Source organism: Muscardinus avellanarius (genome assembly GCF_963383645.1).
Source record: "Muscardinus avellanarius genome assembly, chromosome: 7".
Classification (NCBI taxonomy): Eukaryota; Metazoa; Chordata; class Mammalia; order Rodentia; family Gliridae; genus Muscardinus; species Muscardinus avellanarius.
The window spans coordinates 78,820,028-78,844,595 of record NC_137793.1 but is presented as its reverse complement, the minus strand read 5'-3'; the positions used below and the strand labels follow the sequence as shown (position 1 = coordinate 78,844,595).

At 46.6% G+C, this 24,568-nt stretch overlaps 1 pseudogene across 1 annotated transcript; it reads right to left on the bottom strand.

The window, feature by feature from the left end:
- Positions 1-12,167: 12,167 nt before the first annotated feature.
- On the bottom strand, positions 12,168-12,610 carry LOC308264824 (large ribosomal subunit protein eL32-like; annotated as a pseudogene). Its single transcript has one exon. The product of its transcript is annotated as a large ribosomal subunit protein eL32-like (transcript).
- Between the last annotated feature and the right edge of the window lie 11,958 nt (positions 12,611-24,568).

The window sequence follows — 24,568 nt, the reverse complement described above, 5'->3', positions numbered from 1 at the left end:
TAGCATGGGATTCATCCAGATTCCCCATCCAGGGGAACAGAGCACTGCACAGGGTGCCTCCTGTGGGCAGGGTGGCAGGGGCAGCACAATGTCTCCTGGCCTGGGTGGGACTCCGGGCAGCCACCTCCACCGGTGCCATGCACTCCTGTCCCCTCTGGACACCTTGCCACCAAAGGCTCTTTCCAGGAGCTGCCTTCAGTGAAAGACTTGAATTCAAAAGGGTCTGACTTTTTTTGCAAGAGGGACAAAGGAAGAGTTGAATCGATCAACCTGGTGACATCACAGGGTAGGGGCTCCGTGAAAATCTGGATAGAATCTGAAAATAACTGTGCCTGCACTGACATGCACAAAGTCACTCTCGTCGTCACTCCCTAACCAATACGAGCATAAAACTGCTTCCAGCCGGGCATGGTGGAGCACTCTTGTAATACCAGCATTTGGGAGGCTGAGACAGGAGGATCGTGGTTTACGACCAGCCTCAGCTACTTAGTGAGGCCCTTTGCAACTCAATGAGACCCTGTTTCAAAATAAAGAATAAAAAATAGGACTGGGGTATAGCTCGGAGGTAGAAAGCCCCTGGATTCCATCCCCAATATTGAAAAATAATAATAATGATAATACCACCTATGCTCACATAACATTCACACTGTATTGGGTACTGTAATCTAGAGATGACTTAAACCACAAGAGGCTTTGCCGTGTCATATAAGGGTCTTGAGCCTCTGTGGATTTGAGGATCTGCAGGGCCATCTTGGAACCAGTTCCCAGTGTATCCAGGGGACAGCTGTACCGTGGGAGATACTATCCCCACCTAAGCAAGAAGTAACCAAGGCTCAGGGAGTGTACACACTTAGACTCACACAGCTGGCACCTGTCTTGTCCCTACCTTACCATTAAATTCAGTGAGGCAAGCCAGGCGTGGTGGCACACACTTGTGATCCCAGTACTTGGGAGGCTGAGACGAGAGAATCACAGGTATGAGGCCAGTTTCAGCAACTTAGGCCATTTGCAACATAGTGAGAACCTGTTTCAAAATAAAAAAATAAAATAGGGCTGGGTGTGTGGCTCAGAGGTATAATGCATCTGGATCCAATTCCTGGTACCACACACACACACACACACACACACACACACACACACACAAAATCAGCGAGGCAGAAAATAGAGTGTAGTCAGGAGCTGGGGAGAGGGGAAGATGAAGGGTTAGTCATGAGTAGTTTCAGCTTAAAAAACGTTCTAGTAATGGATGGTGGTGGTGGTCTCACAACAATGTTAATGTACTTAACTGTACACTTAAAAATTGCGAGGATGGCCGGGCATGGTGGCGCACGGTTGTAATCCCCCCCGCTTGGGAGGTGGAGACAGGAGGATCACGCCAGTTCGAAGCCAGACGTGCTGGCTTAAGAGACCCTGTTTCCAAATAAAATTTTTTTTTTTTTTTTTTTTTTGGTGGTACTGGGGTTCCTGGAAGCCCTTCTACCTCCGGGCTACACTCCCAGACCTATTTTTACATTTTCATTTTTGGAAACAGGGTCTCCTAAGCCAGCGCGCGCGGCTGGCTTCGAACCTGCGCGATCCTCCTGTCTCTGCCTCCCAAGCGCGGGGATTACAAGCGTGCGCCACCACGCCCGGCAAATAAAAATATTTTTTAAAATAGGTCTGGAACTGTAGCCAGGAGAAGGGTTTCCAGGAATCCCAGTACCACCAAAAAATAAATAAATAAATAAATAAATAAATAAATAAATAAATAAAATAAATTGCGAGGATGGCAAATTTTATGTTATATATACCTTACCAACTTCAAAAAAAAAAAATGGCTCCAGTGCCCCCAGGCTTTCCACTTATACCCCTCTGAAGGGAAGGACTCTTCTTTAAGGGAAACAATGATTATTTGCCAGATGCATTGTAACAAATCAACCCTGTCATTAGGGCCACATTCTCTAATTCCTGAATCATCCTTGTGGCCAGGAAAATGGTTCTGGCTGATTTATGTTGGGCCTGGGCTGCTGACTCAGTCACCATGACAAAAGGCTTGGGATTACCCTTAGACAGATGAGGGCTCCAGGTAGGGGTGGACTCCACTTCCCTTTAGTATACAGGGGAGGGGCTGGGGCAAAGGGAAAAGCAGACTGGAGTAGGGAGGGGGACACGAGGTAGACACACGAATTTAAAACAAAATGCAGGTTCGTGAGCTGGGTGTGATGGCACAAACCTGCAATGCCAGTACTTGGGAGCTGAGACAGGAGGGTCGTGGGTTGGAGGCTAGCCTCTGGAATTTAGCAAGGCCTTCATCAATTTAGTAAGACCATGTTTCAAAATAAAAAATAAGCCAGGTGTGGTGGTGTACACTTGTAACCCCAGTACTTGGAAGGCTTAGACAGGAAACAGGAGGATGGCCAGTCCCAGCTACTTAGTGAGGCCCTCTGCAATTTAGTGAGACCCTGTTTCCAAATAAAGAATAAAAAATTGGGCTGGGAGTATAGCTCAAAAGTAGAGTGCCCCTGGGTTCAGTCCCCAGCACCACAAAATACATACATACATACATACATACATACATACATAATAAATATTTTAACGGGGGGGTGTGGTTAGAGGTATAGCTCAGAGGTAGAATGCCCTTGGGTTTAATCCCCAGGACAAAAAAAAATTAAAATTAAAAATGCAGGTAGTGAGAAGAAGGAGGAGCAACGGGGAGAGGGGATACAGCAGAGATGCTGACCATCTTCCAGCATTATTCCCCCCTCGTCCTGGACACACAAGCAGACCAAAAGTCCCAGTCTCCTTACAGATGGCCTCCAGGCTTGGGCCTCCAGTGAGTGGGCTGCCTCCTCGTTCTTTTTACTTTTTCCCATCCCACAGCATGTACCATGTAGAGGACCATGTGGCCGTTAGGGGGATGCCAGAGTGACTCTATGGAGGGAACTTGGGTCTCTGAAACACTGCTCCCCAGACTAAAACCACTCACCTTACCACTGCTGCACATATGAGAAATAAACTTCATGTTTCAGCTGCAGCTAGCTGGGCAGACATGATCCACTGCTTAGTTCTATAAATAAGGTGTTACTGGAACACATTCGGGTCACTCATTCATTTCTAAGGCCACCGCAAAAGTTCTGATCTCGAGTTTCCCCCAAAGCCCGTGTGTCGAAGGTTTGGCCCCCAGCCATGGCCCTACGGGGAGGTGAGAGAACTTTTAGGAAGTGAGGCCTAGCGGACGAAAGTGAGGTCACTAGAGGTGTGCCCTATAAGACATAACAGGACCTTAGTCCCTTCCTGTCTCTCCCCTTGCTTCCCGGCTATCATGACATGAACAGTGCCTACCAGGGGCTCCTATCATGACGTACTGTACCTTGGCCCAAAGCAATCAGGCCCAGTGGCCATGCCTGAAAACCCTGAAACCATGAACCCCAATTTTCTTCTTTTTAAGTTGATTTTTCTCAAATATTTGTTACAGCAATGGACAGCTGACTAATGCAACTGCTTTCTCTGTACAAGGACTGAGCTGAGCAGTTGCAACAGAAACTGTAGAACCGATACAACCTACACTAATTATTCTATGGCCCTTTGCAGAAAAAGTTTGCCATTCCTTGGCATACATCACTATTGGACCTCTTTGTTACAGCACCCTGGCCTTCCCTTAGCTAACACTGTACAAATCAACACTGCAGACCACCCGTGTCACATTAAAGTGTTGTAAATTCAGATGATAAGCCACTTATTCCTAGGAAATAGCCATACGGTCCACTTCAGGTGACTATCAGCCTCTAGGCAGACTTGCACCCATGAGAAACTTTACAGTAGAAGATTTTTAGGGAAATTCAGAGATGAATATACATGCTTTAACCCTCCTCCATGGTTTTGTTTTCTTTGACAGAAGCAGGATAAACTTCCACATCACAGTTATAAGAAGAGATGGAAAAACTAAGCTGACTGGCCTCTTGCTTAAGTAACTCATGTTTTGAGCCCCTTCTAGATAAGACCTCTGGCCCAGCCCGTAACATGGGTCTGAGTATGTTTTGTTGTTGCTGCTGCTGCTGTTTTTACAGTGCTAGGGGTTGAATCCAGGGCCTTGGACACACTAGGTAGCTTCCCTACAAATGAGGGCAGCCCCGGACTTCACGTTGATTCTTCCCTCGGGCTGACTTCTGCCTGTCCCAGCACTTCTGTGACTGACAAGGGGCTCCATAGAAGGGAACTGCTGGTCCTTGGGTTTTCTTAGAAGACAGGACGTTTTCTTTTGGGGTCAATTCTGATCTGTCAGTCAGGTGTGAACTTTTGAGTCCATGGCCTGTGAGTCTCTGGAAGACATGACAAGACATGACGGGTCAGGTTGGATGGAAGCTTGGAGGTGAAAGAGGGAAATTTCCTCAGGCCAACTTCAGCAGACTGGTCTACCAGGTCTGCTGAGAGATAGACAGCTCAGGGGTTAAACCCAAGCACTTAGGAGTCAGGAGTATGGATATGAATTTTGATCTTACTGCCTGCTAGCTCTGGCATCTTGGGAAATTCACATAACTTCTCTGCTTCAAATTCAATAGGGTATGGGTGTATTCATTTCGAGTCACCCCTCCATGCCAGTCTGGTATGGGGCTGTATTTCTTTCTATTTTCTGTATTTCTATCTTTCTAATACACTTCTTTAAATCTTCAAAAAAAATTCAATAGGGTAGGACCACTCTCATAAGGTTTTCATGGACATTACATGAGATCATGCTCAACACATGCTAGAGAGGTGTGTGCATGTATGTGTGTGTATATATGTGTATGTAATATATATGTATTTTTATTGGTGTATTTTAATAGTCCATGATTGTGAGATTCATAGGAATACATTCAGAGGTGCAGTAGAGTTTTTGTTTTTGTTTTTGCAGTACTGGGGATTGAACCCAGGGGCTGCTGTACCCCCAGCCCTATTTTTTATTCTTTATTTGGAAACAAGGTCTCACTAAGTCACAGAGGGCCTCACTAAGTAGCTGAGCTGGCCGCGAATCTGCAATCTGCAATCCTCCTGTCTCAGCCCCCAAGTACTGGGATTACAAGCATGCGCCGCCATGCCCAGCCTTACACACTAGAGTTCTAAACCTCTGACCATGATAAGCTTTGAAGGCCAGACAGATTAACTTGAATGTGTGAGTGCCAAGAGGACTTTGAGAAGAGCGAGCTGCCAGGACATAAGCCTGGCTCTATCAGGATTCTTGGTGTTCAATCAAGAGTAGAACCTAAAAGTGCTATAATGAAGAAGGGGTGGGGATGGTAGAGGCAGGGAGGGGAGGGAGAACTAGCCTATGGCCTCCTTCTAAGAAACTGGCAATAGAATGGGAGTTAACCAGTTCTGGGAAAGTAATTTCTGGGCCTCATCTATATTTGAACCTTGAACTTAAAAAAAAGTTTATTGAAGTATGATGGGCAAATAAAAATAGAATATATATTGAAGGTATATAACATGTACTGATACCTATATTCATTGTGAAATAACTATTACAATGAAGTGAATTAACATATTTCTCATTTCACCTGGTTTCTATTTTCTTCTCTCTCTCTCTCTCTCTCTCTCTCTCTCTCTCTCTCTCTCTCTCTCTCTCTCTCTCTCTCTCTCTCTCTCTCTCTCTCTCTCTCTCTGTGTGTGTGTGTGTTGAGAACAATCAAGATGTACTTTCTGAGTAAATTTCAAGTACATCATACAGTGTTGTTAGCTTAGGTACTATATTATATTTGTAAGATATCCAAGATATCCAGAACTTACTCATCTTGAAACTTTGTATTCTTGGACCAGCATTTCCCGTTTCTCTTTCCCTGCCCCTTCTCCAGCCCCTGGTCACCACTATTCCAATCTCTACTATGATCTTGGCTTTTTAAAATTCCACATGTAAGTCAGGCTTGTAATCCCAGTACTTGGGAGGCTGAGACAGAAGGATTGTGGTTCGCAGCCAGCCTCAGCTACTTAGTGAGGTCCTTTGCAACTCAGTGAGACCCTGTTTCAAAATAAAGAATAAAAAATACGGCTGGGGTTGTAACTCAGAGGTAAAATGCCCCTGGGTTCCATCCCAGTACCACACACATACAAAAAAAAAAAAATCCACATGTAAGAAAGAGAGATCATACAAAATCTGGGTGTGGTGGTACAGGCCTGTAGGCTGAGACATCCTCAGCGATTTAGCAAGCCCCTCCACAACTTAGTGAGACCCTGTTTTAAAAAAAATAGGGCTGGGGATATAGCTCGGAGACAGAATGATGCCCCTGGGTTCAATTGCCAGTGAGAGAGAGAGAGAGAGAGAGAGAGAGAGAGAGAGAGAGAGAGAGAGATCATGATCATACTTTATCTTTCTGTGCCCAGCTTATTTCACTCAACATAAGTCTTCCAGGTCCTTCAATGTTGTCACAGATAGCAGGATTTTCTTCTTTTTCAAGGCCAAATAATAATCGTGTGTGTGTGTGTGTGTGTGTGTGTGTGTGTGTGTGTGTAAGTCATATATATAATTTTTTTTTTAAAGTCCATTTACTGAGTCACAGACATTTGAATAGTTTAACTTTCTAACCAAGAGTAACACTCTAACCTGGCTAAGCTCTTGGAAAAATGCCCGTTCAAAGTTGCTGAGAAGGACCCAGCTAAATCCCTTTCCCCTGAGACTCGGCTTTAGCTTCACCTGCCCAGGGAGCCCTAGGCCCTAGGCTGGATTAGACCTGGAGCCTACTCCCAGGACACCCCACACATTCCCATCATAAACTCATCACATCTATTTTTGTAATTCAATAAAAGTGTATTGCCCATGGCCACGTGCAGTTCCCTGTTTATTATCTGTCTTCCCACTGAGCTCTCTAGGTCAGGGCGAAGCTTGCCACCCCTGACACCCTGGTGTCCTGCTCCAGGAGCTTCTCCACCCAGGAAATATTGTTTTATTGTTCACTGAATGATTCTGTCCCCAAAGTTCAATCACAGCCAACATTTGCTCAGTGCTTTCTATGTTCCAGGAACGGTGTTACCTGTTTACCTCACTCAACAGCTCCATGAAACAGAGATCCCATCCCTCCTTCACAGCCCTGAGCTGCAACCTCGGAGGACCTCACACAGCTGTGGGCAAGTGAATCCGTGCAGCGCAGCATCTGGGGTTAACCACACACACAGCATCTGGGGTTAACCTGGCCAGGTAGAGAAAGAGATATTGTTTTGAATCTCTGATTGAGCTTAGAAAGCAAATACGATAGACCCCAGTCTCCTGGGTTCCCAGGCTCTAGTTGCGCAGGTAGATCCTGGGCCTGCTTCCATCTCCAGGGTCAGGTAGGGACAAAGCATTGCTCACGCTAAGATAAGAGAGTGTGAAACGGAGTGAATCGAGGGTGAATCTCCTTCCTTAGAGCTGATATATGCCTTTAGCCTTGGGGAGGCCCATGTGACCCTCGGACATCTCCTTCAGACACACACACACACACACACACACACACACACACACACATACCCTGCTGCCCTGCTTTAAGGTGCTACAAGTTGGGGCTTCACTGGCTGTTGCCGGATAAAGCAGAGGTAAGCTTAAGTCTGCAAACAGTTGCAGTGTTTGCATAGCCCATGTAGTTTTGTTTTGTTTTGTTTTTTTACCTCTGATCTACACCCCCAGTCCTATTTTATTTTTATTTATTTACTTTCTTTTTTTTTTGTACTGGGGGTGGAACCCAGGGGCATTCTACCTCCAAGCTATACCTCCAGCCCTATTTTTTATTCTTTATTTGGAAACAGGGTCTCTCGCTGAGTTGCAAAGGGCCTCACTAAGTAGTAGCTGAGGCTGGCTGCGAACCACAATCCTCCTGTCTCAGTCTCCCAAATGCTGGGATTGCAAGCATGTACCACCACGCCCGGCTCCCATGTAGGTTTTACAGTCAGGCCAAAGCCCCTCCTGGAAACCCAGAGCCCTTAACCAAGTCCCTGTCAAGATATTTTGCTGTGACAATCCTGGGGAAAGAGATGCTGAAAGCATAAACATTGATTTCCATTTTTGCAAGTCAAAATGATCCCAGAAAGAAAATGTCCCCGCACTGGCCTCCTTGGTGTGGGTGGCTGCGATGGGATGGCTTGGGCAGTCACAGAGGCAAACAGCCCCCTCCCTTCACCACCCAGGCCACTAGAAGAGACCAGAGACCTGGGGGAGAGGACAGAATGGGCTTGGGATGTCCTAATAAATTCAATTCTTTAAACATAAAAACAGAGCTCAGAATCCACCTGAGTGTCTAGTTACCTTCTTAGAAGGAGTCAGGGATTACTGACCAGGAAGGGGCAGGAGAGCTCAGGTTGGTTCTAGACATTCCATAGCCTCATGCTTGCTATTTTTCTTTTCTTTTCTCTTTCTTTCTTTCGTTCTTTCGTTCTTTTTCTTTCTTTCTGTGGTACTGGGGATGGAACCCAGGAGCATTCTACCTCTGAATGACACCCCCAGCCCTATTTTTTATTCTTTATTTTGAAACAGGGTCTCACTGAATTGCAAAGGACCTCACTAAGTAGCTGAGGCTGTCCACGAACCATAGTACTCTTGTCTCAGCCTCTCAAATGCTGGGATTTCAAGCATGTGCCACCATACCTGGCTTTGGACTTGCTATTTTGGTGTCTGCTTGCACCAAAGGAAAACCAGCCCAGGAAGGGCAGGAGGCAGGAAGGTCCCTGAGGCTGGGCTGGAGACTGAAAGAGGGGAAGCGAGTATGCCTCACTTGGCCATGTCCCCAGGTAAAGACAGCGGTGGCAGCTTTCCTGGGAGGAAACTGAACAGAGTCTCTGGATGCCTCAGGAAGGAAGAAAAGCAGGGGACCACCAGAGCTGCTGGGCCTGGCAAGATAACTGGGTCGGCGATGGCAGGCCCGTGGCCATGGCTGGGGCTGAAGGGGTGGGTTCCCAGGACTGTTTTACTGGAACAGTAAAAAAGAGCCCTGCTCCGGAGTCTCATAAATATGCATGTGAATCTCTCTACCTTCAGCTAACGATTCACTAGCCATGAGACCTCCCCTCTCTCCACTGGTCACCTTTGGGCCTCAGTTTCCCCTATGAAGTGGAACAAATCTGGCCAGTCATAAGAAATGCAAGCAGATAGAGGTCTACCACTATCCAACTCTGTAGGCTCAAGGCATGCTCTGTCCTGCGGCCTTGGCTACCTTCCCCTGCTGGGAGGCTTCCTCACCATCGTCCCCGTAAACCAAGCCAAGACGGAGGCTGCAGCCCACAGCAGCACAGGGCTGCGCCTTGGGACTTCACTGCCCCAAGAGGGCTTGTGGTGTGGGCCCTCACACTCTGCCGGGCTCCTAAGCCCAGCACTCAGACCCAAGCCGTGTACACTGGCCTCACACGCCAGCTTCTAGCATCTTCTTTGCTTATCACCATTTATTTTGGAAGCTTTCGGGAAGCGAGATTCCATCTGAGGGAATCTTTGGCTCTGGGAATTTGTGACACCTGAAACTTTGAACTCTCGAGAAAGCCCAAGACACAGTTAACTGCCCTCAGGCCCTGTTATAGGGACAAATGTCACTTTAGAACCCTGGCTTGCAGCAGGACTCTATCCAAAACCCAAGGCAGAGTTTGCAACTGGACCTGCCTGAGCCGGTCACTCTCTAGGAATGGATGTTTGTACAGGTCTCTAATTCTGCACCTCAAAAAATAAATTATAAGCATCTTTGCATCCTCCCTCCCCTGTGATTGTTTGAATTTGCTTTAATATAAAATTAACGTATGGGAGAAGGTTATTTAAATGAGTTGTGGATGTGTTCTTGTAATCACCTATCAGCAGAAATCCCAAATTTATTGCCGTTTGGAAAGCAAAGATGGAGAGGCATCTTTGCTACAAACCTCTTCTCCACCTGGTGAGATGGCACAGGCCTATAATCCCAGTACTCCAGAGGCCAGGACAGGAGGATCACAGGTTCAAAGTAGCACACCGTAACTTAGTGAAATTGTTTCAAAATAAAAAATGAAAAGGGCTGGAGGGGGGGTATAATTCAGTGATAGAGGATGCCCCTAGGTTCAAACCTCAGTACTTGAATAAAATAAAATAAAATCTCTGCTCAGTGAATATCGTTTTGTGTGTATGTGTGGTACTGGGGATGTAACCCAGGAGCATTCTACCTCCGAGCTACACCCCCAGCCCTATTTTTTATTTATTTTGAAACAGGGTCTCACTAAGTTGCGGAGGGCCTCACTAAATAGCTGAGGCTGGCCACAAACCACGATCCTCCTGTCTCAGCCTCCCAAATGCTGGGATTACAAGCGTGCACCACCACGCCCGGCTTGAATATCTTTTCAAATCCCATATTATCTGGCAAGGCACTAGTTATTTGAAATTATAAGAGAGACTTTAAAAGCCCTTATTAAATCTAATGAATGTAAAATAAACAAGATTATTTAGTAAATTTGAAGAGACTAGGGGGTAAACCCTCAAGTTATTCCGAGGACACGGAGATAACATTTGAAGGTGTGTGTGGGTGTGTTGTGATACACTGTATCTACTGGTGTCTATCATAGTTACATTCTCACGCAGGCATTTCCCCAATCTGCAAGGAGATGATCTTTAACTTTTTTTTTTTTTTTTTTTTGTGGTACTGGGGGTGGAACCCAGAGTCCTTCTACCTCTGGGTTATACTCCCAGACCTATATTATATTTTATTTGGAAACAGGGTCTCACTAAGTTGCTGAGAGTCTCACTAAGTAGTTGAGGCTGGCCTCGAACCTGTGCAATCCTCCTGTCTCAGCCTCCCAAGCGCAGGGATTACAAACTGCGCCACCACGCCCAGCGATCTTTAACATTTAACTTCTACATAAGTCCATTCTATGATCAAACAGAGGTTTCATCATAACAATTCCCATTTTGAAATTTAAGTTGTTCCCACTTCTGTTCTTATAAAAATGTTTAATAACCATCTCTGCACATTACTTCAGAACCTACTTAGGATACATTTCCTAAAAGCGGGCTCTCCGGGTCAGAGGATGTGAACATTTTAGAGCTGTCAGCATGCCAAACTTCAGCTAGTTTCTTCCTTTGGTTCTTCAAAAACCATTCCCACTTTGGGATCAAAGAAGTATTTGCTTAAATTTTCGGTAACAGTTTTTCATTATATATGTTTAGATTATAATCCATCTGGACTAATTATAAGATTAATAATAAACTTGGATAATCTTTTGGGTGGGTACTGTGAACTGGACACAGCTAAGAACTTTATAGGTGCTATCTCACCTCACCCCACAATTATGCGAGGAAATATCTTCATACCCATCTTCCATATGAAGAAACTAAGAGTTTTAATTGAGCTTGGTACATGGGACAAGATAGGCATCTAACTTCATTTTCCCATATTATTCCCACACCATTTAAACAGCTAAATATTCCCCTACTGACTCACCACGTTCATCATAAAATAACCAGTTCAGTTTTCCACACAGGACCTGTTCCTGAGCCTCCTCTTCTTTTCCATAGCTGCCTGTCTTTTTTCCATTCCATATTGTTTTTGTCATTGAGACTTTAGAATGTTGTGTGTGTGTGTGTGTGTGTGTGTGTGTGTGTGTGTGTGAGAGAGAGAGAGAGAGAGAGAGAGAGAGAGAGAGAGAGGAGACCGAGAGAATTGAACCATTGAACCCAAGGACATTCTACCATTCTACCTCAGAGCTACACTCCCAGTCCTATTTTATTTTTTATTTTGAAACATATCTAAATTGCTGAAACAGCCTTGCTAAATTGCTGAGGCTGGCCTCGAACCTGTGATCCTCCTGTTTCAGCTTCTCAAGTATTGGGATTACAGGTGTGCATCTCCATGCTCAGCTAAGATGCCTTTATATATCAGTGTGAAGTCAGTCGCCCTGTTCTTTTCTTCCCAGAAATTTTATGATTCTTTTTATACTTTTATTTTTTCCAGGTGTATTATTTCAGGTGAATCCATTTTTGTCCAATTAAAACTAAGCTTCAGCTGGGTGAGGCGGCACACACCTGTAATCCCAGTACTTGGGAGACGCAGACAGCAGGGTCTCAGGTTCAAAGCCAGCTGTCTCAAAAAAATAAAAAGGGCTGGTGGTATATAGCTCAGTGGTAGAGCTCCCCTGGCCGTGATCCCTAGTCCCATGCACAATAATAATAATTAGTAAGCCTCACATTTTTTTTTAAGTTTTTGTAGCTTTATTTAAGCACACGTGCGAAAGCACGCTTGCGGCGTCTACTCGTTTTCCTCGCTGCGCAGCCTGGCGTTGGGCTTGGTGACTCTGATGGCCAGCTGGGCTGCTCTTTCCACGATGGCTTTGTGGTTCTTGGAGGAGACGTTGTGGGCAATCCTGGCACAGTAAGATTTGTTGCACAGCAGGACCACTTGCAGCTCCTGGACGCTGTGGGCCAGGGACTTCCGGAGCCCCTGGGCAGCATGTGCTTGGTTTCTTGTTGCTCCCGTTCCCGATGTTGGGCATCAAGATCTGGCCCTTGAATCGTCTCCGTACCCAGTTGTCAATACCTCTGGGTTTCCGCCAGTTCCGCTTAATTTTGACATATCGGTCAGACTGGTGCCGGGTGAACTTCTTGGTCCTCTTTTTCACAATCTTAGGCTTCACGAGAGGTCTGAGGGCGGCCATTGTGCCGAGTGGGAGATGGCGGCCACCTCCGTAGGCAGCGCCGAGAAAGAGCAAGCCTCACGTTTGTATTAGAATCACATAATAATGTAGACATTTGGGCAATGTCTGCCGATACTTCCAGAGGAGTCACAGACAGCCGCAACGCCTGTAAATTAACCTCTCTGTGTCAAAATGGCAGTCCAGCTAGGAATTTTACAGGTGCCAAGGCATAGGGGCAGGTGCAGAGGACAGAATTCAAGGCTCTGTGGACCTCGGGGAGTCAATTCTCTCTTTGAATCTTTTACTTTGTTCACGGCAACAATATTCGCCTTGGCCAGTTATAGCGTTGTTTGGGGGTTGACAGAGATCATGTTCGTGAAAGTGCTTTGAAAACTGCAGCTAAGTAACAGAAGATCAGAGGCGACTCACGCCAGGAAAGTGGCCCTAACGAGCCCCAGCTCTGATATGCGGTGGAGACATCTGGGTTTCTTAGAGAGCATTATCAGTACTGCTGTCCCCAGCTGCACCTGGTGAACTTGCCCTTTGCCCCGGGGAATGGCTGCTGCGGCCTCCTTTGCTCCACTTCTGAGACTCTGGGCGGGTTGTGCTGACCCAGCTGAAACCGTGATTAAGTGGCCAAATGCTGGGAAGAAGGGTGGGGGCTTGTGGTTCACGGATACCAGGCTCTGGGGTGCTATGAAAATTAATAATTAATCCTTGCCTGCTTGTAGGAGGAGGAGAGCCAGGAACGTCAGTGTGACCGGGAGCAGAAATTGGCTGTCAGGTGCCGCCACCCTCCTCTCTGCCCCATGGCCCCCACTGTAAATGAGGGGCTGGATTCGATGAAAGTGAATTTGCAACTGAGAAATGCTGCATATTGTAATGATTAAGCCAGATCCTGTGCAAGAGATTTCAAAGGCCTTTCAGGTTGTCATCTCGCTCCCAGCATCTAATGCCACCTGTCCTCGGACCCCAGCAGGACTAGAGGGTTCTAGATGTACCTGCCTGTGTGTGCACATGCACGTACGAACACATGTGTGTGCATATGTGTGTGCATACGTGTGTGGTCACATGCATGTGTGCTAAAGAAAGAGGACAAAAGAGCACATCACTGGGAACTTCCTTCCAAATACAGCAGCCGCTCCCTCCCCCAGGATGTATCTGAGGGGTCGGGGTACACTGCGGGTACACTGCGGGTACACTGCGGGTACACTGCGGGTACACTGCGGCTTTGGTCTTCCATCCACACACATCCTCCCTCTCAGACTCCAGGGTGGGGGACAGGGCGGGGTTGCAGGGGATTTGCAGGAGGATTTGGACCAACGGGCTCTCAGAACCACTGTTAGAGTTTGGATCTGAAACGTTCCCCAAAGACCCCCAGTTAAACGCTTGCTCCTCAGCCTGTGGCATTACTGGGAGGTGGTGGAACCTTGAAGAGGTGGGTCCTATTAGGGAGAGATTAAGTTAATGAGGGTGTGTCTTCTGTTGTTTTTTTGGGGAGAGGGGTATTTGTTGGTTGGTTGGTTGGTTGGTACTGGAGCTTGAACCCAGGGGCATTTTACCTTCAAGCTACACCTCCAGCCCTTTTCATTGTTTATTTTGAAACAGGGTCTTGCTAAGTTGCTGTGAATCTAGTTCACTACATTGCTGAGGCTGGTCTCCAACCTGTGATCCTCCTGTTTCAGCCTCCCAAATACTGAGGTTGCAGGTATATTGGGACCCCAGTCTCTCCCTGTCTCTCTTTCACTTCCCAGCCACAACAAGGTGAACTCTCCCACGGCTCCCACCGTGATGTACTGCACTACCACAGGCATGGTGATCGTTAGAGCAACAGAAAGCTGACTAACCCAACCACCTTCTCACAAGAACCCTCCCATTTGCTGGGCAGGAAAGCTCTGCTATCCTCTTCCAACCTCTACTTGCAGGGAACCCTATGAGGTGAGAAAGGCCTTTCTGACTTCCCAGTTCCTAGCTTAGTGGCGAGCATGCAGTAGGAGCTTAATAAAAGACTCTTGGACAAATAAGTGAGAACTCCCATGATTTGCAGAGCTAGGGATGGAACCTAGGGCCTCACACATGTTAGGCAGGCCTCTGAGCCACACCTCCAGCCCTACTTAAACCATTTCATTCTCTCTCTCTCTCTCTCTCTCTCTCTCTCTCTCTCCCTCCCTCCCTCCCTCCCTCTCCTCTCTCTCCAATTTGAGCATCTTCTTTCCTTCTGGCCACTCCTCCAATTGTACCTGCCTGCCTGGGATGCCTCCAGCTGACTCCCCAGCCATGCCCAGATGGGTGGCCCCAGCCCTGTTTTCGGTCCCACCAACAGGCAGCTGAGTAAAAGCTCTGTTCGATGGCAGTGAAGACTATTTATTGAGCAGCATTACAGAGTAGCTTTGCTATACCTGCTTTAAAAAATATAAATGTACACGCTGCCCAAATGAGCCAAGATGTGACTTCTATATGTAGTAACAAATCTCATATTGTCACAATCGCAACCTGGTCCTTGACCAAAGCATTTAATTGGCTAATTAATTGACTGGTTTGGGGGTAAATGTTCAGCTAATCCAAAGTTCAGGTCTAATGAGTTGTTCCACCTCTCCCGGGCCTCTTGGTGATGTGGCCTTAGGAAAGCGAGGTGTCCTCATGTCATTGCTTGGGCACTGAGGGGCGTGCCCACAGATGGCACTCACACAGCTCTGCTCCGGCGATAGCCTGATCCACAGGCTGCGCTGGCCCTGTCTGTCCCTGGCCTTCTTGGGGACCATAGCTGCTGTACCAACAACTGAATGGCCACTTCCTATGTTTCAGAAAACTCTGCCAAGCCCTGAAACTTGCTCATGACCCTCATTCAGGCCAGAACTCATGTGCAGCCTTACACTGTCAGCCAGCTTCACATCAGAGACCCTCTTGGGACAGGCAGGAAGCTGGGTCTCTTCCAGTTTCTTCCAGCCCCACGGCACCAAGGGCTTTGGCAATGTCAAGCTGGGAACTCTCCTCTGTTCCCAGTGGGGCGCCCTCCCCTGCCCACACCCCTCCCATATACTAGAGTTCTCAGTGGGGTCAGGACTCAAAAAAAAAAACAAAAAAAACCTGCTTTTGCCTTTCTCCTCAATCTACTGGACTTAGATCCTCCTGACTCCCCAGCTCTGGGACTTAAGACTGAAGCAGGACAGACAGCATGCAGGAGCTTGACCACCCTGTCCCCAACCTCCCCCATCTTCTTCCCACAATTCCTTGGGCCAGAGGGCCTTTCCTTCCCAGCCTCCATCTTCCTCCAGAAAGTGGCCCGCCTTCCAGCAGCAGCAGCAGAACCACCACCATCTGGGAGCTTGCTGGAAATGCCGGCTCCCAGGCCCCACCTAGACCTGCTGAATCGAATCTGCATCTTAACTAGATGCCCAGGTGACTCCTGTGCACCTGAAGGTCGGAGAAGCAGCCAGTGATGTGGCTTTCCCAAGGCTTGCTTCTTGGTGTGATTATGCACCATCTTCCTGTTGGCCGAGTCCAGCTTCCACCTGAGGCCGTCTTCCTCCACCTTACTCTTTTCTTTTTTCTTTTGTGTGGGGATTGAACCCAGGAGCCTGCTACCTCTGAGCTACTCCCCCAGCCCTTTTTATTTTTAGTTCAGAAACAGAGTCTCACTAGGTTGCCAAGAGTCTTGCTAAGTCGCTGAGGCTGGTCTTGAACCTGCGATTCACCTGTCTCAGCCTCTCAAGTACTGAGGTTACAGGCATGTGCCACCATATCTAGCTCTCCACCTTAATTTTCACATACACATTTTATTTTTGTGGTACTGAGGGTGGAACCCAGGAGCTTTTCTACTTCCGGGCTATATTCCCAGACCTACTTTATACTTTATTTGGAAACAGAGTCTAAGTTACTGATAGCCTCTTTAGGTAGCTGAGGCTGGCTTTGAACCTGTGTGATCCTCCTGTCTCAGCCTCCCAAGTGCTGGGATTACAAGCGTGCACCACCACACCCGACTCACGTGCACATTTTATTAAAACCCAAGTATAAGCCAGCATAGTGTGCATGCTTGTAATCTGGAAGGCTGAGACAGGAGGATCGTGGTTCACAGATAGCCTCAGCTACTTAGTGAGGCCCTTCGCACTCAATGAGACCCTGTTTCAAAATAAAGAATAAAAAATTAGGGCAGGGGGTATAGTTCGGAGGTAGAATGCCCCTGGGTTCCGTCCCTGGTACTACACAAAAAAACCAAAACAACAACAAAAACAAAAACATGTGTTTTTATAAGCCATTTAAAAATCTTCCTAAAGCCAGGCAAAATAATTTTATGGGCAGATAATATTCTAGGTCTTTGAATGTACTTTATCCCATTTAGTCTGTTCCAGTAGTCCTGCCTTTGTTGAAGTCAAAGGGTCTAACCAACCAACCCAATACAGAGCCGCAGATGGGACCTAAGGCAGGGATCTCAGCACTCTGCCCCGTGGGAGGCAGGAACACCTTGCTCAGGGGAGATCTGGATCTGTAGCAAGCCAAGACTCTGCTGGACACTGTGGGGATTCAGCTGGAATGTTGTGAGGAACAGCAGAGAAGCCAAACCCTGGCTAGCTGGGAATCTCTCTCTCTCTCTCTCTCTCTCTCTCTCTCTCTCTCTCTCTCTCTCTCTCTCTCTCTCCCCCCCCCCCTCTCTCTCTCTCTCTCTCTCTCTCTCTGTGTTTTGCTGGGGATTGAACCCAGGGGCATTCTACCCTTGAGTTGTTACAGCCCCCAGCCTTTTCTTATTTATTTATTTATTATTTTTATTTTGAAACAGGGTCTCCCTAAGTTGCAGAAGGCCTCACTAAATTGATGAGGCTGGCCGAGAACCTGCAATCCTCCTGTTTCAGTCTCTCCAGTAGCTGGGATTATAAGAGTGCACCACCACACCCTGCTGGGAACCTTGATGTTACCCCTACTTCCTCCATTAATTGGCTGCAAGGTTGGTAAGGGAGGAACTGGGGCCAGCCAACCCGACACTGGACACCTGTTCTGCTCGCTGTGCGCACAAGGACCTGAGGCAGGGCTGTATTCCCCACCTCGCCGGCTCCTCTATTCAAGCCATTTCCCTGGGAGACTGCATCATGGGACCAACCTCAGGATGAATGTAAAGGATGACACAAGGCAGTGGTCAAAAACAAGAATGAAGGCTGAGACAGTAGGATTGCCAGGCTGAGGCCAGCCTCAGCAACATAATGAGGCCCTAAGCAAGTTAGTGAGACCTGTTTCAAAATAAAAAATAAAACAGGGTCGAGGGTATATCTCAGAGGTAGACCATCCTTGGATTCAATCCCCAATACTAAAACAAACAAAATCCAAAAAACAAGAGTGAAGAGAATTTATATGTACCGATAAGGAAGGATTATTTTTCATTGTAAAAAGCAAGTTAAAAAGCAGCATATAAACCAGGCATGGTGGCGTACGCTTGTAATCCCCGTGCTTGGGAGGCGGAGACAGGAGGATCACGCAGGTTAGAAGCCAGCTACGCTGGCTTAAGAGACCCTGTTTTTTAAAAAAAAAAAAAAAAAAAGTATAAAATAGGCCTGGGAGTGTAGCCCCGAGGTGGAAGGGCTTCCAGGAACCCCAGTACCACCAAAATAAATAAATAAATAAATAAATAAATAAATAAAATAAAAATAAAAAGCAGCATATACATTAAGATTTCTTCATTTCTTCCTTTCTCTCTCTTTCTCTTCTTTCTTTCTTTCTTTCCTTCCTTCTTTCTTTCTTTCTCTCTTTCTTTATACTGCGGATTGAACCCAAGAGCATTCTACCTCTGAGATACACCCCTTACCCTATTTTTTTTAATTTTATTTTGAAACTGGGTCTCACTACATTAGTAAGAGTCTTACTACTTTCTTTTTAAAATTTTTTAAATTTTACAGATAAGTTCAAGCTTTATTCACTACTTTCTGAAACTGTCCTTGAACTGTCAGCCTCATAAGTACTAGAACTATAGGCATGCACCACTTCACTTGGCTTCTAAATGTGTTTTAGATATACATACTCAGCCAGGCGTGGTGGCGCACACTTGTAATCCCAGCGCTTGGGAGGCTGAGACAGGAAGATCACACAGGTTCGAAGCTAACCTCAGTTACTTAGTGAGGCTCTCAGCAACTTAGTGAGACCTTGTTTCCAAATAAAGTATAAAATAGGTCTGGGAGTATAGCCCGGAGGTAGAAAAGCCCTTGGGTCCCATCCCCAGTACCACCAAAAAATAAAAAAATAAAACAATAAATATACATATTCAGAAACATATATAGACATACACATAGGCTCTCATATGTGCAAAGATCCCCGCCCCCGTGTACACATGCCTGCATGCATGCACACACAAGCATGAAGTGTGGAAAAAACATCAAACACCAAATTGTTAACAGCTCTTTCTAGAAAGACAGGTAAAAAGTAGGATTATGAGTGAGACGACATTCATTCGTTGTTATTAGATTGGTTTTTTTTGTCATTGATGTTATCACTGCATAATTTAAAGAAAGATTGATTTTTTTTAAATTGTAATGAATCAAGTCAGCTACCATGAACATTTCCCATGACTGTGTGATTAAGATTCCAGAACACCAAGTTGCACTGTTGGCCTGTGTGCTTGTCTTTGAGGAGGGCAGATTTGTCTCCTGGCTGGTTAGTCACACTGGGAATCAAGCTGGGTTCAGCCTTGGTGGTCTGGGATTTGAGCAGCTCGGGCAAGGCTGTGGCTGTGTGTTAGAAATGCAGGCAAGGGGGTGGGGGGCTGCGTGTATGGCTCAATGGTAGCCCAGCATGTGTGGCGGGTGTGTGTATGTGTGTGTGTGTGTGTGTGTGTGTGTGTGTGTGTGTGTGTACACTCCCAGCATGAGACGGAAGTCCAGGCAAGGATTCTACCAAGGGTACCGCTGTTGGCCCCTCTGAATATAACATTGAATTCAACCTTTGTAGTGCGGGAGGCTCCTGGAAAGCTGACCTCTGTTCTCCCAGGGGAGGGAAGGGAGATGGGTTGGGTGAGGGAGGGGTAAAACAAGCCACACATCCCATCCACTAGCCATCAGCACAGAGGGCCATGAGACCTCTTTGCAAAGAAATCTATCCATCCAATACAGATCCCCATTTCCCCACTCACAAGTCACAGTTAACAAGGATCATCTCTTGCTGGTACATTTAAGTTCTTTTCATTCTTTTTTTTTTTTTTTTTTTTTTGGGAAATGAAACCCTGGGGCCTTCTACCTCCGGGCTACACTCCCAGACCTATTTTATATATATATTTTTTAAATTTGGAAACAGGGTCTCTTAAGTCAGCTGAGGCTGGCTTTGAACCTGTGCCACCCTCCTGTCTCAGCCTCATAAGCACGGGGATTCCAAGCCTGCAGCACCACGCCCGGCCTCTTCATTCTTTTTGAAGTAGCTGCTATGTATCCCCTTGCATTTATCCCAAATTGAGCACAGCCTGTGAGGAACTTTATCCTGTGAGGCTGCTGGGCCCTCACCACGCTGGATCTGCATCTACTTGCCTTTAGCCTCTGGAATGTTTTGAGTGAAGCCAGGAGCTATTATCCACAAGCCATCCTTATGGGAAACTAGATGGCTTGAGGGTGAAGCTGACCTTAGGCCATCGTGTGGACCCAGGCGGTGGATGGCTATTCAGCAGCATGGCCTTGGGCTGGGATATAGCTCAGTGGCAGGGTACTTGCCTAGCATGCAAAACATCTTGAGTTCAAGCCCTGGAACACCAAAAATGAAACAACGAAAACCAAAGAGCATGACTTTGTAGTCTTTTAGAGTTCAGCTATGCCTTTTTCACCTGTGATCTCTGAGCCTCAGTTTCTCTGTATAAAATGTGGAAACTAAGGATACCTGCTTCACAAGAGTGTTATGGTTCCAAATGGAACAAGGAGTAGGAGGCATCAAACCAATGCCTGATTTGCAATCCCTTCCCAACTACCAGTTGTTTGGGCTACAGCATGGAATGCGGTGGGAGTCTGGTCTCCAAGAGCCATAGCACCGCCTAGCGGCCTTTGTCTGCCAGAACAGATCATTAATCTTCAAGTTCAGTGACTTTCTTTCACAGATTATGCTTGGTTAAACTCATTATTGTTTAAATATGTAAGCTCTGTAATGGTAAGTGTTGCTGTCTAGCAGAGCATCTTAGATCTATGGAAGAGATGCTGGAGCGTCCTTTACCCCATGAAATAACCCCCAACACACACACACACACACACACACACACACACATTTTGGGGGGTACTAGGGACTGAACCCTAGTTCAATCTAGGGGCATTCTACCACTGAGTTATAGCCATACATAAATATGGAAGGAGGAGGAGGAGGAAGAGGAAGGGGAGGAGAAGGAGAAAGAGGGAGGAGGAGGAGAAGAAGAAATATATATAGTTTTGAAACAGTGTTTCATTAATTTGCTTGAGCATCTTGCTAAGTTGCTGAGGCTGACCTGGAACCTTTCCTTCTGTCTCAGCCTCCCAAGTACTAGGATTGGGCCACGTGCTCTAAGGAAACCCCCTCCTAACCCACCATCATTACCCTACACCTTCCTAGCTTTAGCATGAACAGGAACCGGGTTCATTTTTGTGTTTTGTGTTTCTGGGAATCAAACCCAGAGTCTTACAGATGCTAAGGTGAGCGTTTTACATTGAGCCACATCCTATATCCCAGGCCCAGGAAACAGGTTTGGTGGGCTTTAGAGTGGGCAAAGAGGACCAAAATGATTAAAAACATCTGCGTTCCCAAGCCTCCACCTACTCTCAGGACAGGCCCTGTTGCTTCTGTTTCCCTCCCCATCGCCCTGGCCGTCCTCCCTCCTCTCCTCCTGCCCCAGCACTCCCACCCTCTTCAAACCCCTTTTGTGGGTTTCCTCTACGCTAACCTCCTGCTGCAACCCTAATCACCGCCTCTTCTGACATCACAGGCCACCTCTCCCACTCCCCTTTCCCTCTTTATTCTGCTCCATAGCACTTATTGCTAACATGCCCAATTTGTTGCTGGTTTAATTTTGCCATGTTTCAATGGGAAAGAATAAGGGCAAGGACTTAAGTGTTCTTTTACCTCTGTATCCTCAGCACCCTAAACAGTGCTGACTCAGCTAGACGTGGTGTCCCATGCTTATAATCCCAGTACTTGAGAGGCTGAGACAAGAGGATCAGGGGTTTGCGGCCAGCCTCAGCTATTTAAGCCTTTCACAACTTAGTGAGACCCTGTTTCAATATAAGGAATAAAAGCTAAGCATGGTGGCACATGCTTGTAATCCCAGTACTTGGGAGACTGAGGCAGGAGGATCCAGGTTCACAGCCAGCCTCGGCCACTTAGGTCCTTAGCAACTTAGTGAGGCACTGTTTCAAAATAAAGAATAAGCCAGGAATTGTGGCACATGCTTGTAATCCCCGCGCTTGGGAGGCGGAGACAGGAGGATCACACAGGTTCGAAGCCAGCTGCACTGGCTTAAGAGACCCTGTTTTCAAATATAAAAAAGTATAAAATAGGTCTGGGAGTGTAGGCCGGAGGTAGAAGGGCTTCCAGGAACCCCAGTACCACCAAATAATAATTAAAAAAAAAATAAAATAAAATAAGGAATAAAAAATCAGGCTGGGAGTGTGGCTTGGAGGTGGAATGCTCTAGGTTCAATCCCCAGCACCACACACACACAAAAATAATAGTAATAATAAAAAGAAGAAGAAATAAGCTGGGCGTGGTGGCATGCACTTGTAATCCCAGCATTCGGTAGGCTGAGATAGGAGAATCCGGATTCTCACGCAGCCTCAGCTACTTAGTGAGGTCCTTTGCAACTCAGTGAAACTCTGTTTCAAAATGAAGAATAAAAAATAGGGCTGAGAGTGTAGCTCAGAGGTAGAATGTCCCTGGGTTCCATCCCCAGTCTCCCACCCAATAAAAAGGAGGAGGAGGAGGAGGAGGAGGAGGAGGAGGAGGAGGAGGAGGAGGAGGAGGAGGAGGAAAGAAGAAACAAAAATACAGCTGGGAGCAGAGTGTGGTGGCGCAGGTTTGTAATCCCAGCATTTGGGAGGCTGAGACAGGAGGATGGTTCACGACCAGCCTCAGCTACTTACTGAGGCCCTTTGCAACTCAGTGAGACCCTGTTTCCAAATAAATAATAAAAAAATAGGGATGGGGGTGTGGCTCAGAGGTAGGATGTCCCTAGGTTCCATCCCCAGTACCGCAAAAAGAAAGAAAGAAAGAAAGAAAGAAAGAAAGAAAGAAAGAAAGAAAGAAAGAAAGAGATACAGCTGGGGGTGTGGCTCAGAGGTAGAATACCCCTGGGTTCAATCTCAAGTACCACAAAAACAAACAACAACAAAAATTCCCAGTGCTGGCTCTTAATAGGTGCTTAATATTTTGTTCATTGAATGAATAAATGAAATGTAGGTGGAGTCTAAAATGGAGAAGACTAAAGGCAATCCAGCATGTCACAAGTTTTAAAGTGAAACTAAAGCTGGGCATGGTGGTACACGCCCGTAATCCCAATACTTGGGAAGCTAAGACAAGAGGATAGCAGGTTCAAGACCAGCCTCAGCAAATTAGTGAGGCCCTCACTAACTTAGTGAAACCCTGTTTTAAAAAAAAAACACAAATAAATATTAAAATTAGAACTTGTTTTTTTAAGGTAGGAAAGGCGTTCCTAATTCCTAAAGGACTGGTTTTATGAGCAGTGATCAGTGCAGCCACACAGCTACACACATGGGAGGACCTGTCGTTCAGAAGAGTTCTTCTCCTGCGGCAGAATGTCTGTGGTTGCATCTTGAAGTCTTCGATCACTTTATCTTTGGATTTGTGGAGCATGGGTGGGGACTTAGAGCCCCAGCTCACTCATGGTCCCACTTTCCCACATCCCTAGACTTCTCAGGATGGTGCTCAGGTTCCTTCCAGCCTCCCCTTTCTACCCATACCCCATGGCCACTTCCCCTCAGTAGGCACCAGGCACAGGCAAGGGGAGGGTCAGGGCTGGGTATCCGGGACAGCATCCTGGGACAAGGTATGGCAGCAGCTGTCCCATCCATTTCCCATGTCCTGGCTGGCAACCGGATGGCATGTCTGATGAGCAGACAGCCAGAGTCTACGTTGTGACAAAGGTTCTCCAGGTACCCTGACCCAGGCACAAAGAAAGTCCCTGCTTGGAGGTTGAGAGATCATTGGAGGTGGCCCATCTGTCATGGGTTGGGGCAGGGGGTTGAGGGAAGATGCCTGGTTAGACTTCTCCAGATCTGGCCTCAGTAGAGATGGTAAGGGAGAGAGAGCAAGAGAGAACTGAGGGAATCGAGCAGGAGTCACAGGTCCCCACGTACCTGGGAGGGTTGGGTGGCTTGTCTCTTTTGACAGGCTTGGGGCACCCTCCAAGGTCAAGCCACAAAATGTGAATTGTGTAATTGCAGGGAATCTACCCATGAACACTCTGGCATCTACACTTAATCCTGGCATTGCACAAAATAAAGATGAATAGTAAAATTTCTACTAATATTCTTAAAATTTTTCTTTACTTCGAATAAACATCACATTAAGGAATGAGACCTTAGAGGAAAGGAAAAAGTTTTATATGTACGTGTATGTGTGTGCACGCACACACTTGTACACAGGCCAGGCTTCTCACAGGTGGCACTGCGGACACTTTGTCAGTTGTTCTGTGCATTGTAGAATGTCTAACAGCATCACTGGACTCCACCTACTGGACATCAGAAGCACCTTCCCCAGTCATGACCATGGAGACCATCTCCAGGCACTGCCCAATGTCCCCTGGAGAGCAGAATCCAAATCAGGACCACCAGGTCCCAGGAATTAATGAGACAGGTTGCAAGACGGCACTACAATGTATGGGCAGAACATAGTTCTCCTGAGCATCAACGCTCTTCCTTACCCTACAAATCTAGAGTCCTAAGTCCATATCCCTCCAACTAAGAGATTAACAAATGCAAGAGACATAAATATAGGAAAACTAAAGAATTATTTTATTTAGTGGGAAAATGACAGCCAGCTCATACTATTAAACAAAATAGAAATAAAAGAATATAGACAC